The sequence below is a fragment of the Hyalella azteca genome, unplaced genomic scaffold (assembly GCF_000764305.2).
Source record: "Hyalella azteca isolate HAZT.00-mixed unplaced genomic scaffold, Hazt_2.0.2 contig256, whole genome shotgun sequence".
Taxonomy (NCBI): domain Eukaryota; kingdom Metazoa; phylum Arthropoda; class Malacostraca; order Amphipoda; family Hyalellidae; genus Hyalella; species Hyalella azteca.
Genome location: NW_025930611.1, coordinates 155,561 through 176,875, shown reverse-complemented (window position 1 = coordinate 176,875; position 21,315 = coordinate 155,561). Strand labels below are relative to the sequence as shown.

The following is a 21,315-nucleotide window of genomic DNA, read 5'->3' as shown; positions in this document are numbered from 1 at the left end:
GTGCTACGTTACTTCTACTGAATCAGTCGTGTTGAGATGATGCCATATGTTGAAAATATTGAAGAAATAGCACGCCGTACCATAGTTATGGCGAGTGGGTCGCCAGCAGTTATGATGCGCTATTGCAACATCGCGACTGAGAGCGACTCTGCCACAAGCCTGTGTGGGTGTTTTTTTTTTTTTGTCGGCGTCGGGCAAAATAAATAGTAAAAAATATTTATTGAATTGCGCTCCTAAGAAGAATGAGGTTAAATCCTGAGTTGGAAAGCGTACGTTTATAACCAATGTAACGGGATTATTTTGCCATTAATGTAATGAATGAACAATCTTTAACCAATTTGATTTGCCAATGCGTCATTCTAGTATTTTTTTGCAAGAATCTACCTATATATAAGGCAACATATAACAATATTCTAACTATTTGTGAAGGCGGAGGAAAAATTCTCTCTATTATGAGTAAAGTTCATTATTTAGCATCAACTGGCAACATTATTCATTCGTTTTGCTGACAAATAAATATTCTTCCATTGCAAAATGTGCAACATTTGTCAGCGTTTTCAAAGCACGGGACGCGAAAATGTTCAAAAGCAACGCCGGCTTGAGTTGCTGGTCTCTAACCCTTCTTTAAAATAACTCTCATTGTGATAACGCTTCTAAAGGATCCACATTACATATAATCTCATTTATATCATATGTTCCTACACGCGAGGCTTGAGAGATTAATATTCGATTTGTATCACAGCCCTAATTAACGATATAGACACAAACTATCGTGCCTTCGCCGCGATAATTAATACATTTTAATACCCTTATCATGCCCTAAAGATATAATTTTTCGATTTATTATATCTCCACTATAATCAGTGTGCGGTGCTACCGTATAAAACATCGGATCAATTTGGTATATATCCATGTGAATAATACTCAGAACTTGAGTAATGCACTATCCTCTCCCGATCAGTAAGCAAATTGTGGGAAATTATCAGAATATATTACAGGCATGGAAGAAAAAGTGTACTGAGTATACAACAAAGCCATAATGACCTGTCAATTCCACACCTTTATATGAGGGTAACTACACCAATTTCCGTAATACGGAGCTGGAATTTTTTCGGTATACACCATGTGTCAGGATGAATAACTATACATAATCTTATTTACGATGCATGATAATTAAACTTTAATACAATGTTTAGTATAATTTTTTGTTTGCTACGAGACGTAAAAAAAGAATCAATACACAAGCACGAGGCCATTGACCTCACGAGCAGCCCTCGCTCACGAATTCACGACGTCATTCATGACTCAAGAAAGCTGAGTTTATTCGCATGTCACGAATAAGTTCATGCACTCACACACGCAACACGCACTCACAGCAGATAGGCATGCTCCATCTGTAGGTGCCATTTACTTGAAGTCTATGAAAACAGTTTGGAATTTTATTAAGTCGAAAATTCCATAGTTAGGTACAAAAAATCAGTAGAAAATTTTTGCAAGTCGTAGAAAATTAAATAGTATCATAAACTACAGTAAATGTTCATGTTGGATGATCACACGTGTCGAAGAAGACATAAATGCGTAATAAACATAAACGAATAAATTATTTCTATATTATGAATGAAATAAATTAAAATTGTAAATTATGAGTAACATATATTTACTATCTACAATATTTCGATCGCAGTTATAATATAAGATCATCAAACTCGTGATATATTGTTTACGTTATATATTTTGTTAAGTTAATTGTTAATCCCCAGAAATCTATATTATAACAGAGAAAACATTTTCATAATCAATATTCTCCTGAAATTTCGAACAAAATGAAGTATATGAGTAGCAACTTTTATGCAAACATGCGTAAACGTGAGAGGCATTAGTTTTGTAGTGATGTTTGAAAGTGATTACGTAAGAATAATTTAGTTAGTGATTCAATCATTTCCGGATACGTCAATTTTACACCTAATGATCAGTAGTTCTGGGTCGGTTGGAACTGAAAATTTCCATAGCATGGTTTTGATGCTATTTCTATAAAATATTTTTGATCCCTAAAATTGCCGTAATGGCGATTGGGTATATAATTTGAGCCCCGTTCAAACGCTCAAACTTATCGTCAGTCTTGCATGTCCTGCCAGGTTTAACCGACTTTGACGGAAGACTGAAGAGCGTCCGTACGCTCAAACTTTCCTTCAGTTTTTAGTGCGTTGGCGACAATGGAGGAGCTAGTGCTGCTCGCTGCAGTGATCGCAGTTTGTGCCACCATAATTAGTTTAAAGCGATGCAAATGTACGCGGTGGTCCCGAAAATGGTTTTAAAAAATACCACAATGAGGGTTGACATACAGCATTCCTATCTGCATCAGACAGCATTGACGACTTCGTTGTGGCACATTATTTTCGATAAAGAGTTTATTTTCATTGTTACAAAGTCTTTGTTGGCTGTATGAACAACTTCTTAGCACTTAGCAATCAATGCCGCATAGGCCAGTGCTCTCTTGTTCTTGTGACTGTAGCTCTTTGATTTAATTTACCATAAACATGGGAAACTACGATATAACTCGATAAACTCACCAAAAGAAATCGTGAAACAAGTGCCGGATATCCTGGGATATGAAAAACCAGAGCTAGCGAGGAACAATGTCACAGCTCTCATCATCAATATAGACTGAGATAGAGTAAAAGTTTGACCAATTAGTCGGTTGCCCGTCCACACGCTCAAACTTATCGTCAGTCTTCATGAAGCCAAAGGTTTCGCCCGTCCGTCTTTCCCAGGTTTGTCAAACCTCAAACCGCCCACCCATCATGCAAGACGTCAAACTTTGAGCGTCCACACGCTCCGTCTTGTCGTCAAACCTGACATGACATGCAAGACTGACGATAAGTTTGAGCGTGTGGACGGGGCTTTAGAGTGCTACGCATGGCGAAGAAGTTCCCTACGATTTCTTTCTGTCTCTTTCATATGATAACTTATGAAAGTTTACATCCACTACTTGATCGTGCAACATTTGCACGATCAAAATATGTGATCGTGCTAAACAGTGCTATTGGAAAAAATTTAATTTATTTTTTTTTAATTTTCACAAATTTTTTCATTCATTTTCAAAAATTCATTTCATTCATTCCTTCCAGTCGGTACTTTATATCTCTGCCAACCATAATTTTTAGCTCCGTACACAGATTTCTTTTTCAACTCATGCTGTCTATTAAAAAGAGTTCACAACTATTTTAGAACGGCTTTTTCTGGGCCAACAAGGAGCAATACCGACAGACAGCATTCGATAGTCGATACCATCGAAGGCATCGATTCCCGCCATCGAAGTTCACAGAATGTAAACAAATCCAAAGCCTCTGATTGGTCAGTTGGCCAGATAGTTTTGATAGTACGCTTTTAGCTAAGTCTTACGTACGAATGTTTGATAATGCCAAAATTAGGGTGTACTTACGTAACACGTAACTTTTTTGTCGGAAGTACAAAAAGTTACGAAGTTTTGATAATACGGCCCCAGGTCTGAAATGTGTTCCGAGCAACGTTGGGCTGCTGGTCTCTAATGCTTCTTTGAAATAACTCTTATTGAGATAACGCTTTTATAAGACCCACATTACATATATTCTCTTTGATATCACATGTTCATACCAGCATGGCTTGGCTAAACAAATACAATTGGCGGGTTGAGAGTGAAAGACAGACTTGACAGATCGTCAGCATGCCATGAAGATTCATCCCAACAAATTCGCGCATATTGGCAGATATAGACATGCATCTTTCCGACTCAAATGGGAAATTCTTTAATTTCCAGCTGATTAGCTACAAAATTATGATTTTTTTTATTTCAATATTCCACTCAGTTTTGTGTCGTGTTTATCCGATCAAAATTGTCAATGAATGTTTTGTTTATTCATATGAATAATCAATCATACACGAACAACTGAGTTTGCTGCCTTTATTTTGACAATTTATATTTACATCTAAGAAATTCCATTCAAATATTTGAAAAGTTGTAGATAAAAATGATGGTTAGAATATATTCTCTAGTTAAAACTCAAAAGTTTATTGATGGATAACTACTTTAGTTTTGAACTGTTATGATAGTTCAGTAGCTGATAAGGATTCGGATGATAAATATTTGCAGTCTTATTTTTTTAATTTAATTCTGTGTCCAATATAATGCGATATTCAATAATATATTGTTTTTATTACAGAGGGTTTTAAAAGAAATCAAGTTACATGCATGAATGACTGCCTCGCAACAGACCTCACGAGCAGCCCCGGCCCTCAAGGTCTCAATAACGGATTCATGACTCAAGAAAGCTGAGTTTATTCACATGTTGGCAATAAAGTTCCAGTCGGGATCAGCAGCTTGACTGACGGCTGCCACAAATTTATCGACCACGTCGAAGCTGGTCGCGCTTAATCTCAGCGGTCTGATTGCCAGTGCTGGCAAATTTGCATACTACTTCATTACAATCAACAAACTCACAATATTGAAAAGGGCGAAATTTCCTGCATTATTTATTCGCAATATGATGACGCATGTCCAGCCAGAATGATTTGATGACGCTGTTCGCTGCTCAAATTTAATTTTGTTACCCATAAGTTTGGTAAATTTTTATATAATTTAATCAGAAAATAGATGGACATAATTCACTTATTAGGCATCGGCTGTAATGTTGAAATGGTGAAAAATATCAAAAACGCTTGAAACGTTCAATTTATACTCATAATCAGGGAAAAATGTTCTATCAATATTATTTACAAAACAATATGTTGAAATTTTGTCCCCATTTGGATTCCTGGCTCTGAATTTAGCGTTAATAATTCCATCAAACCTATAATAGTTTTTGAAGCCGCAAGGCCATGCGATCGTAATGAGAGGTTGAGAGAAGCCTCCATGCACTTGAACTCAACTGTCCGCTGACTTGTCCACAACGTGACCCACTTTCTAACGGATTACGAGACTGTGGCGCTGCATTATAAGTTCCTCATGCCAAATTTATCGACCAGAGTTTGTTTTTCTTCATTAAAAACGAATTTTTGTCAACTTTTCCTCTCAAATTGGGAATAAATTAGTTGCGAAAGGGACTAAATAGTGAAACTTTCCTTTTCTTGTTGAAAAACCTTTCTGAAAAAAATATTTTTCTGATTCATTAAACTATCAGAGCATTAAACTATCACCAGAGCTTGCAACGGTCACCTCAACTCTGAACAGTGCGTCACACCTCATCTACGATGCAGCTCTTCTTAACAAATCTTAATAACATTCAAACGAATAAAATTTAATCTCACTTTACGGCACATTTCTTCCATCTATGAGCTCAGAGTTTATCCGCTTATCCTTCCATCCGCTTATGTAAAGAAGTTTGTAATTACTACCAATAAACGCACAACAATAATCGTAACGGTTCCTTCGCGATATTCTACTGGCATAGCGCTTTCCTCAGTGGATAGAGTTTTAGGTATAATACTAGCAATAATTGACCTAAATTGATTAAATTCTACCAAATGTTCTGTTTCCTGACCGCATTCTCTGAACAAACGCTAAAAACAGACAGTAACTGTCGACACTAACTATGCTATTCATATTCTATTCATATTCTCAGCAACAGTATAGCCAAATATTTCGGGGTCGGCAGACCTGTATATTAATACACGTCGTGGACGTAGTTAATCTCTCCAACAGAATTTAAATGATTATGCCATTTAATAATATTAAATAAAGGTTTTGCTGCTATATCCGGTGTCAAACTCGCATTTCGGTGTCTATTTTTCTATGTTCCATTAATCACCGTTTGCTGTTTCAAAGTTATCCTTGCCGGAAATAAGGACTTGGATCTTTTGTTTCCCTTTTATTTTTCTGCATAAAATTACATGTTCTCTATACCACTACTTAATGACAGTACTAAAACAACTCGCAATGTTCCTCGTCTCACAACTGGTGGAATGTTTATTGAATATAATATCACAAACTCCAGGCACTGCTTCATGAAGGTGAACATGTTTAACTTGACCTAAATTGATTAACTTGAATTTAATCAATTTAGGTCAGATATTGGTAGTTTTATACCTAAAACTTTATCCTCTGAGGAAAGCGCTATGCCAGTAGAATATCGCGAAGGATCCGTTACGATTATTGTTGTGCATCTATTGGTAGTAATTACAAACTTCTTTACATAAGCGGATGGAAGGATAAGCGGATAAACTCTGAGCTCGTAGATGGAAGAAATGTGCCGTGAAGTGATATTAAATTGTATTCGTTTGAATGTTATTAAGATTCGTTAAGAAGAGCTGCATCGTAGATGAGGTGTGACGCACTGTTCAGAGTTGAGGTGACCGTAGCAAGCTCTGGTGATAGTTTATGCCCCGATAGTTTAATGTATCAGAAAAATATTTTTTCAGAAAGGTTTTCTAACAAGAATAGGAAAATTTCACTATCTAATCCTTTTCGCACCTAATTTATTCCCAATTTGACAAGGAAAGTCGACAAAAAATCATTTTTAATGAAGAAAAACAAACTTTGGTCAATAAATTTGGCATGAGGAACTTATAATACAGCGTCACAGTCTCGTAATCCGTTAGAAAGTGGGTCACGTTGTAGACAAGTCAGCGGACAGTCGAGTTCAAGTGCATGGAGACAACACTCTTTATATCGTTTCGATCGCATGGCCTTACGGCTCCAAATAATAATCTTTTTTAGTTCGAAATAATATGTAAGCAGGTATTCGAGGTGGCACAGATTTTCAGCATACTATTTTGTAAATAATATTGATAAAGTACTTGTCTCTGATTCAGAGTGGAAATCGAACGTTTCTATAATTTTTTATTCTTCAATGTCATTTCAACGTTACGAAAGCTGGATAATTGAAGAATTAAATAATTTTTTGTCCAGATAATATAATTTGAAAATTATTCAAATTGATGGGTAACATAATTAAATTTTGACATCAAACTGTCTTCATCAAATCATTCTGGCTGGACATCATAATACAAATAAATATTTGTACCGCACGTCTGGTACGTTTGTACCGCACGTCTGGTACGTTTAAGTAGATGCGGCGCTGTTGAACATCACAATTATCATCAGATAATATCAACAAATATCATCACACTTGTTGTGGGTCTCTAAATCATATATTGATGGTAGTAAGTATATCGTAAAAGATCCTATGTATTTCTGTTTTTTTTTTTCAATTATTAACGTAGCGTTCAATTATTCCGGCCTATCAGTTTCAGTAATTGGTTGTCCCAAGTTTGAATTTTATAAAAAAGTTTCTTGTATTTTCTTAAGTTAAGCTTAGGCTTAAAATAAAATAGGCTTAGCGTAAAAATGTTAGGCTTTTTTGCAGGGCATGTTTGTGAATAATTTCAACGGCCTATAAATAACATTGAACATGATCACTTCTAGAAACTCATGTTCGTTGCATTGTTCATAAAGTGTATAAAGTTAATTACCTTATCGAGGGTAGTTACAGTGTAAGGTAATTAGCTACAGCTTTCGGTCAATCATTTGTCGGTTAAGTTGCTTTGTACTGTTCCATATGTAAATAAATATGATGACATTACTTGCTTTGTTATTCAAACGATTATCATTTAATATATTTATCACTTATCATGTGCCAATTATGTATGGCACGTTCCATGTAATCCAGTATCCCAGAAAATTGCCTAAAGGCATCAAAAATATTATCATTTATAGCCTCAGATTCGTTTTGGACTCCATCGCCTCCTAGAAAAATTTGTATGCATGTGTATTCAAATAACTAAAATGAAAATCTTCAACTTTATATTGAATTGTCATTTGATCTTCATTTCGCATTTCAGTCAGAAAAATATGCACAGAAAGAATTTGAATTTAATTTTCCGCGAGGCAAAATTAGAAAAAAGTAGTATAAGCAATATTCCAGCGCAACAAGTACATAGCATATAATAATATATTCATGGGTATCTAATTCAATTTCAGAATCTGGTGCCAAGCGTATAAAAATATCTATAAGAAAGTCGTTATGATATTAAATGGTATAATTATTAGATGAGTATCTTGAATACATCAATTAAAGTCCGATGGTTGAAGAAAATATCTCTTATGAGAGTATCAGGATACCCGAAGATAAAGAAATATTTCCACGCAACCTAAATCTCAAACTTATTGTTTTATGAAATTGATATGTCCTAGCATAACATAGTCATTTGTTGCGAACTCAATTTTGTTTACTTGATATGTCACAAATAATGTGGTGGAATTGATGAAATAACAAAAGCTTTATTCGGTCCTTCATGCAACGCGTTGATAGTTCCTTTTGAATGAATTAGTTAGTCCTCCAGTAATAATTTTCTAAATATCCTGAGAATTTTCTAATTCAAGTAGAAAACTATTAAAGGATATACTCATTTAGAAGTGTTGGTACAAGAAGTGTTGGTTACATACTTTAAAAGTGTTGGTCACATACTCATTTTATTGCAATTGGTTTATAGCATTACGTATCAAGAATTTTGTCTTACGTTTTTGACAGATGGAATAAAAAATCCTACTGAGAGTATTTGCCGAAATTTTATGCAAATTCGTCGGTCCGAAGTAGAGAGCGATGGCGAGCAGCAGCGCGGTCATCGTGGACATATAAATCAATCATTTAAGGTTGTCTGTTATATCTAATAATTATTAAGCATTTATATCAGCAAAGAAATCAATGAATAAGAAGCAGGGAGCTGTGGAATGCTACGCTGGATCTTGAGACTTTGCAGGGCGTACATAAAACATGAATCTGTCCTGCAGCAATTCCCAAATGCCTGGACATTATGACGTCACACTTTCAAGTCATTAAAAGTGACTTATTCAACACATACAATATTAGAGTACCAGCAACAAAAAGTTCTACTATGAGAGATTGGTTATTAGTTCAGACCAGCTTCAACCAAAAAATAATAATAATAATAAAAAATCCATATTTTCTTATTTGTGAAATTATAAAGAAAGGTTCTAATGAACGGCTACCTGTTTCTTGGTGTGTGCCTTCTTATGAAAAAAGTGAAGTGACATTAAATTTTATTCGTTTGAATGTTATTAAGATCCGTTAAGAAGAGCTGCATCGTAGATGAGGTGTGACGCACTGTTCAGAGTTGAGGTGACCGTAGCAAGCTCTGGTGATAGTTTAATGCTCTCATAGTTTAATGATCCAGAAAAATATTTTTCAGAAAGAATTTCTACCAAAGATAGAGAAGTTTGGCAATTAAAGCATTTTTCACGACTAATTTATTGCCAATTTGTGAAGGAAAGTTGACCAAATTTAATTTTTAATAAAGAAAAACAAACTTTGGTCGATATATTTGGCATGAGGAACTTATAATACAGCGTCACAGTCTCGTAATCCGTTAGAAAGTGGGTCACGTTGTAGACAAGTCAGCGGACAGTCGAGTTCTAAGGCGTGAGTTCCACCTTCATCAGCTCTTGCTATGGCAATGTGCCTTGCGGCTCCAAAAAATTTTAAATTTTTATTTTTCGAACTAACTCTACTACTTGAAATGGAGGAATCGGGGTGCGTACAGTATTTTCTCATATTATTTTGTAAATAAAATTGATAAAACACAATAAATTTATTCATGAAATAAAAAGTATTTTCTCTACGTTTTTTTACGATGACATTTCATTATTCTAACGGTGAAGCTGACGATAGATGCGCAAATCAGATTTTTTGTTGTTTTATTTCAACAATTTAAGATTTCATGACATTTATGGGTAACAACATTAAATTACAAAATTCAACTATCATCCTCATATCATTCTGGCTGGACAAGCGTCATCATAATGCAAATGAATAATGCAGGAAATGTTGCCCGTTTCTATATTGTGAGTTTGTTGATCAACTCAAGAATGTATTCTATGTAGTTATTGGGAAATTAGGCAACTGAAAGCTTACCAAAGCCATGACGGGATCTATTTTCTCACAGTATCCGCATAAATTGGACTAATGAGATAATAACAATAGCAACACTTCCTTTGCAGTCATTTAATATGTACCATACTTAACATGCACTACATACTGCAGTAAAGTATTACTTGGTCCTCTATTAACTGAAAATCAAATTTTCTTGCTAACACAGAAACGATAGGATCACGGACTGAACAAAATTTATTTATTATCTCGTCTATTCAGGGTTCATATACACCACAAGTTATCTATGACCGTATATATTCTGGTCATATCTGTGCAAGATTTGCTGTCCAGTGCCAGGACCTGGAAAAGCACTTCCCTGTTTAAAATGAGTGATTCTGATCAGTGCGCCACCTGCAACACAACAGACACAATTGTTCACTTTCTTCTGGACTGTCAACGTCATGTGTCAATGTAGAACTAAACCTTTGTAATCTCCTGGGGGGAGGTAACTTTAGTGATAAGGTGTCACAGAAAATCTCTCAATTTTTCAATGTATTTATTTTAAAGTCAGTTAGGCTAAGCGATCTTTAGATGAGCGCCTTGCAATGTTGTATATATGCAAGCATGATAGAATTGTTAATGCATGGCAACTGCTGATATATGTTTTGAATTAGCAAGTAGATCATCTAGGTTTTTTCAGTATTATTATAATTATGTATATATTTCTATTATTATTGCTATTATTATCATTTTTTTTTTGTTTAATGAAGGCTGTTATATTAGCAGCCCTAATTATCTAAATTACATTAGCAGTAACTCATTTCATTTACTAATATATGTTCCCTGTAAACTTCTACCCAATCCTGTACTGAGCTTACATCAGCCAACCTCACTAAATGGCAGCAATTAACTTCATATACAAAGAAGCTGAAAACCACAAGCTATAAGCTCTCAGGCCCAACGGTCATCCATCTGGCAGACCTGCGGCTTCAAGTCCACTCCAAATGGACACCCTGCAAAGAAGAAGAAGAACTTCAGTACATCATGAAAATTGATCAAACGCACAATATTTTTTATACGTGAAATGCAGTTTATATAAAATATTTAATTCATGTACAAAAATAACTAAACCTTCAACTGATGCTTGCTGACGAGTAAATTTGTAGAGCCATTAATATTAAAAGTTTCTCCTGTTAAATCATATGAGCTGCTCGTTAAATAACCTTTTTAACGGTGGATTATTGGCTGATTATGATGCATAATACAAATAATATTAATAATTACTTGAAAGATAGTAGCATGAGAAGGCAGACTGAAACTCTAGTTGCTTTTGGTCTTATCAAACTTGTAGTTATCGATCTTATCTGTTATCTTTTGTTTCAATGCGGCTATGCAATAATAAATAAATTCCGCTTGGTGTCTTTGTGTGATGCAACGTTTTCAACTAGGACAAACATTAACATTACTTTATCATGTCCACGTACAACATGGTGCATATTATTCAGATATCGCGCACAAGGGACACAAGTGTTTACCCTCAGGCAGCCTCCTACAGTTTGGTATGCAGGCTACGTGGTACCAGCAACAACACCGCTCGCCCTCACTAAACACCATTAATTGCTGTGTCAGTTGCTTGCACGAAACTCCTAGAAAACAGCGTTCAAATTTACCCACAAATTATTTGGGCCTTATTTACGCCTGGAAATCGGCAGTGCATGACTAGTGGAACTTTGGTTGAGACAGGAATTTTTTCAGACCAGCGTCTGCCAAATCACAAAATGAGAAAAACATATTTTGTCAATAATTTCTGCTAGCTGAGCAGTCACGATGAATTATCTATCTGACTGATGAATTCATGTGTATAAGAATAGATTAGTTATGAAAGAAATTTAGATCATATCGTAGTAATCAGTAGGCATTTATGAGTAAGTAACAATCATTCTATTCAGACTGCTTAGTGTAATCGAAAAAACAATAAATACATGAAGCAATTGAAGTAAATGACATGCTTGGATAGTATTTATTAAAGTGCATGTTTGCTAACGGATACCTAGGATATGAAGTTGAAAGAGATTTACCTCATTACTTACGCCTCGGAGTGCTGACTTACTCAACTTCACTGCCGATAATTTCAATAAATTAATTTTGAATTATTCGTTCATTTTAGCATAAAATTATTGATGTAACAAAATGTATTTTCTGGCCATAATTAATATAGTTGTTCTATACTTCTGGTGCCGACATCGAAATCTAATGTAAATCTACTAATCATTTTTATTTTTCCATTAGAGGTAAACCTGATGTTTTTTTCATTAGATGTACTGCAGGACATATAACAGTTTTAACTCTGTAGTATATTGAAGTTTTGTAAAGTGTGAATAAGTTGGTGTTCACAGATATCAATAAAATGACTAATACAGATGGTACATACATATTTTATGTCTGTGCGTGTAGCGTGTGTGAGAGCATGAACATTATTCATGATATTCGAATAAACGCAACTTTCATGAGTCACGAATAACGTCGTGAATTCGTGAGCGAGGGCTGCTCCTGACTCATTAGGTCAATGATCTCATGCATGTATATATTTATTCTTTATTATGGTCTCGTAGCAAACAAAAAATTATACTAAGGATCACAATAAAGTTTAATTATCATGCAACGGAGTTAAGATTACGTATAGTTATTCATACTGACACGTTTCGTGTATCGAAAACATTCCGGCTCTGTACTTTGACAATTGGTGCAGTTACCCTTACATATACTCGGGAGTTTGACAGATTATTTTGTCTTTATTTTATATTAAATACACTTTATCTTCCTTGTCAGCGCTTCTTTTCAATGAGCACCCACAATTTTTGTTGTATATTGGAAAAAATGATCAAATACTCCATCCTGAATATTATTCACATACATTTATACCACCTTCATTAAAAGTTTCATACGGTGGCACAACACACAGCTTATTCCTGAGATATGATAAATAAGTAAAAGTTTGAATTTTTGAGCTCATGAGACTAGTAAAAAAGTATGATATCAATGCGGAGGCAAGCTATGTTGTTGTCTGTATCGTAAATTAGGGCTGTATTACAAATAGAGTATTAATCTTTCAAGCCTCGCGTGTAATAACATATGATATCAAAGAGAATAAATGTAATGTGGATCCTTTAGAAGCGTTATCACAATGAGAGTTATTCTAAAGAAGGGTTAGAGACCAGCAACTCAAGCCGGCGCTGCTTTTGAACATTTTCGCGTCCCGTGCTTTGAAAACGCTGACAAATGTTGCACATTTTGCGATGGAAGAATATTTATTTGTCAGCAAAACGAATGAATGATGTTGCCAGTTGATGCTAATATCTGAATTTTTCTCATAATAGCGAAAATTTTTTCACCACCTACATAAATAGTTAGAATGTTAAGTTTTGTATATATTGCCTTATAGATAGGTAGACTCTCGCAAAAAATACTAGGATGACGCATTGGCAAATCAAATTGGAGAAAGATTGTTCATTGATTAAATTAATAGCAAACCAATATCGATACATAGCTTAAAAACATAAACTTCCCTACTCAAGATTTAACCTCATTTTCCTTAGGAGTGAAATTCATTAAATATTTTTCATCTTTCTTTTATTTATTTATTTCCTTTCACCAAAAACCCCTCCTACCCACACACGCTTGTGGCAGAGTCGCTCCCAGTCGCGCTGTTGCAATAGCGCATCATAACTGCTGGCGACCCACTCGCCATAACTATGGTACGGCGTGCTATTTCTTCAATATTTCCAACATATGGCATCATCTCCAAACGACTGATTCATTAGAAGTAACGTAGAATGAACTTATGTATTGTTTCTAAAGTGTATTTTATGAAAAGTATTAATCAGTCAAAAATATGCATGCATGCAAATTTCCAACAATTCCTAAGAAAAAAAACAATATAACACATAATAACAGGAGATCTTAATGCTTTTATTTATTATTGCGGGAGACACTGCCATTTTACTACATTATCCATAAAATAAATTTGAATATATTATATTGATAATATAAAAATTACTTAGATACCGTATTATATTTTTATATTTTTAACTTATTTACCATTTTCCTAGTGGGCTGTGTCACGCTGTTAAATTTACTGCCGTTTATGCTACAATTTTTTCTACGATCCGTAATAATTTTCTTCGGGCAATTTTCGTGGGTGACAATCGAATTATAAAATAAATTAATTATATAATCCTGCACGTAAACACTCATTATACAAGATCTCAATAAAATATCACCTAAAGATAGTGCATGCCTACCTGCAGTGAGTGTGCGTGTTACGTGTGTGCGACGTATGAACTTTATTGCCAACATGTGAATAAACTCAGCTTTCTTGAGTCATGAATCCGTTATTGAGACCTTGAGGGCCGGGGCTGCTCGTGAGGTCTGTTGCGAGGCAGTCATTCATGCATGTAACTTGATTTCTTATGAAGCCCTCGTAGGTATAATAATTTATTATTGAATATGAGAAGTTTTTATTACTAAAGACGTAGTCTGTAATAAATGTTTATTAATGAGGCGGTACCGTCACAATACATTATATTGTACAATAAAACAGAGCTACACCTCTACTGCACTGATCCGTGCTTGCATTTCTGTTCATAATCTCCACTAATAGCGTAATTTTGGTTGCATGGCTCGGTCGCTGCACGAACAATCCACTCACAATTGTTGTTATTATCCCCATTAGAGTCACCGTCTGTACTTGCATTGCAGTATAACTTGAATTCGTTTCTAAACCATGAATAATTAGGGTACATTAAAAACGTTGATCACCATATAAATTTAATATGAATTCTTTCTAAAATATGCCGGAGATGCTTCAGATATCATTTGATTTAACTTATGTATTGACTAGAATCTTGATACTTTCAGGTTGGTTGTCCCACGGTTGGGAGGAGGCAGTCTTATAGCAAGCAACCTTATAAACTTATATTAGGATGATTCCTCTTAATGCGGAAACATTCTGAACTTATAGATGGAAGAAATGTGCCGTGAAGTGATATTAAATTTTATTCGTTTGAATGTTATTAAGATTCGTTAAGAAGAGCTGCATCGTAGATGAGGTGTTACGTTTGTGCCGCACGTCTGGTACGTTTGTACCGCACGTCTGGTACGTTTGTACCGCACGTCTGGTACGTTTGTACCGCACGTCTGGTACGTTTATATCGCACGTCTGGTACGTTTGTACCGCACGTCTGGTACGTTTGTACCGCACGTCTGGTACGTTTGTACCACACGTCTGGTACGTTTGTACCGCACGTCTGGTACGTTTGTACCGCACGTCAGGTACGTATAAGTAGATGCGGCGCTGTAGAACATCACAATTATCATCAGATAATATCAACGAATATCATCACACTTGTTGTGGGTCTCTAAATCATATATTGATGGTAGTAAGTATATCGTAAAAGATCCTATGTATTTATGATTTTTTTCAATTATTAACGTAGCCTTCAATTATTCCGGCCTATCAGCTTCAGTAATTGGTTGTCTCAAGTTTGAATTATATAAAAAAAGTTACTTGTATTTTCTTAAGTTAAGCTTAGGCTTAAAATAAAATAGGCTTAGCGTAAAAATGATAGTCTTTTTTTTGCAGGGCATATTTGTGGATAATTTCAACGGCCTATAAATAACATTGAACATGATCACTTCTAGAAACTCATGTTCGTTGCATGTTCATGAAGTGTAAAAAGGTAATTACCTTATCGAGGGTAGTTACCTTATCGAGGGTAGTTACAGTGTAAGGAGGGTAGTTACCTTATCGAGGGTAGTTACAGTGTAAGGTAATTAGCTACAGTTTTCGGTCAATCATCTGTCGGTTAAGTTGCTTTGTACTGTTCCATATGTAAATAAATATGATGACATTACCTGCTCTGTTATCATTCAAACGATTATCATTTAATACATTTAACACTTATAATTTACTAATTATATATGGCACGTTCCATGTCAATCCAGTATACCAGAAAAAAGTCCTTAAGGCATTCAAGAAATCATTATTTATAGCTTCAAAAAACATCTAACTTAATACAGGCGAAATTTGTAGGCATGTGTATTCAAATAATTGAAATATGAATCTCCAACTTCAAATTAAAACGTCATCTGAACTTTATCGTTAGGATATTAAATGGTATAATTATTATACAAGTATCTTGATTACATCAATTAAAGTCCGATGGTTAAAGAAAATATCTCTTAAGAGAACATCAGGACAACCGAAGATAAAGAAATATTTCGACGCAAGCTAAATCTCAAACTTATTGTTTTATGAAATTGATATGTCCTAGTATAACATTTTCATTAAGCGATAACTTAATTTTATTCACTTGACTTATCATGAATAATGTAGTAGACTTGATGAACTAACAAAAGTTTTATTCGACCCTACATGCAACGCATTGATCGTTCCATTTGAATTATTTAGTTAGTCCTCCAGTGATAGTTTTCGAAATATCTGAAGAATTTTCTAATTCAAGTAGAAAACTAGTGAAGGATACACGCTTCTAGAACTGTTTGTAAAAGTTTTTTTAATGGTTTGTTGCATTAGGCAACAAGAACTTTGTCTTTTATATTGGAAAGGTGAAATAAAAAATTTTACCGACAGTATTTGCCGGAATTTTAAGCAAATTTGTCTGTCCAAAGTGGAGAGTGATGGCGAGCAGCAGCGCGGTCATCGTGGACATATAAATCAATCATTAAAGGCTGTCTGTTATATCTAATAATTATTAAGCATTTATTCCAGCAATGAAATCAATAAATAAGAAGCAGGGAGCTGTGGAATGCTACGCTGGATCTTGAGACTTTGCAGAGCGTACATAAAACATGAATCTGTCCTGCAGCAATTCCCAAATGCCTGGACATTATGACGTCACACTTGCAAGTCATTAAAAGTGATTTATTCAACACATACAATATACGAGTACAAACGACATACAGTTCTGTTATGGGAAACTGGTTATTAGTTCAAACCAGTTTAAGTTTAAACCAGCTTCAACCAAAATTACAAGTAAACAAATAAAACAAAAAATATGCATATTTTCTCATTGGCTTACAATGCTCAAAATTATAAAAGTTTCTAATGAACGGCTACCTGTTTCTTGGTGGGTGCCCTCTTATGAAATAAGTGAAGTGATATTAAATTTTATTCGTTTGAATGTTATTAAGATTCGTTAAGAAGAGCTGCATCGTAGATGAGGTGTGACGCACTGTTCAGAGTTGAGGTGACCGTAGCAAGCTCTGGTGATAGTTTAATTCCATGATAGTTTAATGATTCTGAAAATTATTTTTTCAGAAAGATTTTCCACCCGTAAAAGAAAAATTTCACAATAAATCCTTTTTCTTAATTGATTTGTTCACAATTTGAAATGAAAAGTTAACTAAATTTCATTTTTAATTAAAAAAAATTTTTGGTCGATAAATTAGGCATGGGGAACTTGTAATCCAGCGTCACAGTCTCGTAATCCGTTAGGAAGTAGGCCACGTTGTATGCCAGTCTACGCATACTGCACTTCCATTGCGTGTGAGCAATCATCATACTCTCATTACGACGGCCTTCTGCCTTTCGGCTCCAAAAATATCTTTTATGAATGAGTTTCAATTAAACTAGATGCTAGAATATTAACTGAAAATGTGGATGGGCATAAAAAATTTTCGTAGTAATATGTAAATGAAATGAATAAAACATTTTTCTTCAATTTTTCACGACAAACGAAATTTTATCTACTTTTTTCGAAGTAAAATAATATTTCGATTTGAACGTTGACAATAAATTGAGGAATACAATTCTGTTTTGTCTGGCTTCAGCAATTTGAAATTTTTCCATATTGATGGATAACTAAATTAAATTTGAGGATTGAACCAACTGATTCATATCATTTGGCCGAATAAGAGACATCAGAATGCAAATATGGAAATAAATAATGCAGAAAATGAGTTTGTTGATTTACTCAAGAATGAATTCTACGCAATTGTTGGAAAATTACCCTACTGAAAATTTACCAGCGGATCTATTTTCTTACAATACACCCAGAATTTGGGCTAATTAGAAAATGAAGAATGCAGCACTTCCTTTGCAGTCACTCAATGTGTACTAGACTTAATATGTACTACATTGAGTAATAAAGGATTACTTATTTCTCTATGAACTGAATTAATTCGTTTATGGAAATTAATCTAATCTGTCGGCCATAAATATTCGTGCGGAAGAAATGAGCAGGAGGATAAACCGAACAATTAATTGCTTATGCGTAAAACGCAATTTGATATAAAATATTTCATTTTTGTGCCGGAATAACTATACCTCCAACTGATGCATGTTGTGGGTTGCCTGCCGGTCACGTCACAATGTAAAGAAAACGAGCGATATTTATCAAGCAATCGAACTACGGAACATATAGAGAATTACTTGTTGTGTACCAAAGACTATGGCCGCCGTTCAAAGTAAGTCAATCTCTTATCAATTCAATCATTTCAAATTTCCCATTCTAAGCTGCGACTGCACTACCATCAGATAAGCAGGAAGGAAGGGAGGCACATTCATATCGCCACACCGCACTTTTATTGATGTATGGAATGATTGTCAGCTTTACAATTGATATTAATGATAATATCTGCATTTGTCTTATAAATAAAAGTAATCCTACACCCGCCAGTAAATAAATAGAATATAAAGTTTTTATTATATGCTGGTTTATAGAAAGATTCTTGCAAAGAATAAAAATTCGGACAAATTTTAGTCAGTCAATGATATTAAAAATTAGTCTTTGGGTCACAGTGTGGCCCAGTGGTTACAGTTCAGGGCCCATACTTTCAAAAAAGTTAACTGATCGGAAGTTCATCAGCCAATCGTGACGGCCTTTCAAGCAAAATCCACCAATCAGAGACAAGAAAATAAGAGCGTAAGTTCTTACGTTCACTTAGCGAGTTTTGAAAGTGTGGCCCCTGATTGCCATAAATCAGTGGTTCCCAAACTTTTTCAGGCTGGTGCCCCCTTTGGCTCCCTAGTGAATTTCTAGCGCCCCCCACAGACATACGCCTCTTTCATGACATTTAGTTCGCTGCAATTTTAAAAGATAAAGGTTAAACACAAATGTGTATTTCACGAATAAAACCCATTTAGTGAACCAAGATGTTTTTCAGCTGTTTTAACTGTTTCAGCACTAGCAACCTAGGACGTCTCGGGCGAATATACGGCCGGACTCGTGGCCTGTCTCACGACCAATCTCCAAATTCGACTATCAAGTAATATCTGCCAAACTAATGAACGCAGCTCTATGAAACTTGGAACACTTATTCATCGGAACCTAACGGTGATGTTTAGCACGTATTTTTTTTTTAATTTTACCTCCATTCGTGAGTTACGCGTACATTGCGAAACAGGCCGAAATTCACAGTGATCAAAGAATTTCTTCTAAACTATTGTGCAGTTTTGAACGAAATTTTGAATATACATTCCTAACTACCAAACGGTGATTTTTAGCTTATAAATTTTTTTATTTTACCTTCGTTTGCGAGTTTTTTTTTCTTGATTTCACACTTCCTTATATTCGACCCGTATCGCCTGGTAATATGTCACTTAAATTCACTGCGATCAAGAAGTTTCTTTCAATTTCAGAACAGATTTCAAGGAAAGTTTGTATATAAATACCTAACCACTCAACGGTGATGTTTAGCTCGTGTCAATTTTTTTATTTTGCTTTCGTTCGCGAGTTATACAGATATAGGAGGAACGACCGGCTTTTCTACCGGCCGGTGTAACCAAGAGCCTTATACGTATAGCCGTATAACTCGCAAACTGCTCTTCTTAACGAATCTTAGTAACATTCAAACGAATAAAATTTAATATCACTTCACGGCACATTTCTTCCATCTATAAGTTCAGAATGTTTCCGCATTAAGAGGAATCATCCTAATATAAGTTTATAAGGTTGCTTACTGTAAGACTGCCTCCTCCCAACCGTGGGACAACCTGAAAGTATCAAGATTTTAGACAATACATAAGTTAAATGAAAAGATATCTGAAACATCTCCTGCATACTAAATTAATTAATTAAAATCTCCTGCGTTCTTGTTGATTTTGGACGTTCATCTGTACGACTCGGAACAGGGATTCTTCAATCTCTAGCTCATTAGCTACAAAATTAATTTTAAATTTTTCATAATCCTACTCTTTCAATACTAATCGTCGTGTTGAACCGATCAAAATTGTCAATTGAAGGTATGTCACATAATGAAATTCAACTTTCTACGACATGCAAAAATTTTCTAAGTTTTTCTGAGGATAACTATTGAATATTTGAGTTATGGTAATTCCAAACTGTTTTCATAGCTCTCAAGTAAATGGCACCTACAGATGGAGCATGCCTATCTGCTGTGAGTGCGTGTTGCGTGTGTGAGTGCATGAACTTATTCGTGACATGCGAATAAACTCAGCTTTCTTGAGTCATGAATGACGTCGTGAATTCGTGAGCGAGGGCTGCTACTGACTTATTAGGTCAATGTCCTCGTGCGTGTATATTGATTCATTTTGAAGGCCTCGTAGAATATAAAATAATATTAAACATCGTAATAAAGTCATATTATATTGCAAGGGAAATGAAATTGCTAATTGTTATTCTTCCTGACACGCGTTGTGTCGAAATAATTCCGGCTCTGTTTTATGATAATTGATTTAGTTACCCTCAGATATAATTTGATCAATTTATAGGTTATTATGTCTCAGTTATATATTTAATGCAATTTTTCTTCAATGAATGCAACGATATTCAAATAACTATTTAAAATTTTTGACTTTTCAAAGAAGCATAATTCGAAAATCAAGTTCTGAATATTGGTCGCGTGGATTTATACCATATTGATTCCAAGTTTTATACGGTGACACAGCCAACTACTTAATGAAATATTATTAAATTAATTAATTCCATAATTCCAATTTTGAAGCTCATGAGGCTATTAAAGAAGCAAGTATTAGAGAGCGATGCTGAGGCAAGATAGATTTTTGTCTATACATTTAATTAAGGCTGTATTACAAATTGAGTATTAACCTTTCAAGCCTCGCGTGTAGGAACATATGATATCAAAGAGAATAAATGTAATGTGGATCCTTTAGAAGCGTTATCACAATGAGAGTTATTTTAAAGAAGGGTTAGAGACCAGCAACTCAAGCCGGCGTTGCTTTTGAACATTTTCGCGTCCCGTGCTTTGAAACGCTGTCAAATGTTGCACATTTTGCGATGGAAGAATATTTATTTGTCAGCAAAACGAATGAATCTGAATTTTTCTCATAATACAGAGAATTTTTCCACCGCCTTCACAAATAGTTAGCATGTTAAGTTTTGTATATATTGCCTTATACATTGGTAGATTCTTGCATGAAATACTAGGATGACGCATTGGCAAATTAAATTTG

The 21,315-nt window shown here is 34.8% G+C and overlaps 1 long non-coding RNA gene across 1 annotated transcript in view; it reads left to right on the top strand.

The window, feature by feature from the left end:
• Nucleotides 1–19,832, top strand: part of LOC125179531 — a 24,921-nt gene extending 5,089 nt beyond the window's left edge. The window contains exon 3 of the long non-coding RNA XR_007157297.1: nt 19,725–19,832. This is a non-coding gene — a long non-coding RNA (uncharacterized LOC125179531). The remainder of the gene's footprint in view (nt 1–19,724) is intronic.
• The last annotated feature ends 1,483 nt before the right edge of the window (nt 19,833–21,315 follow it).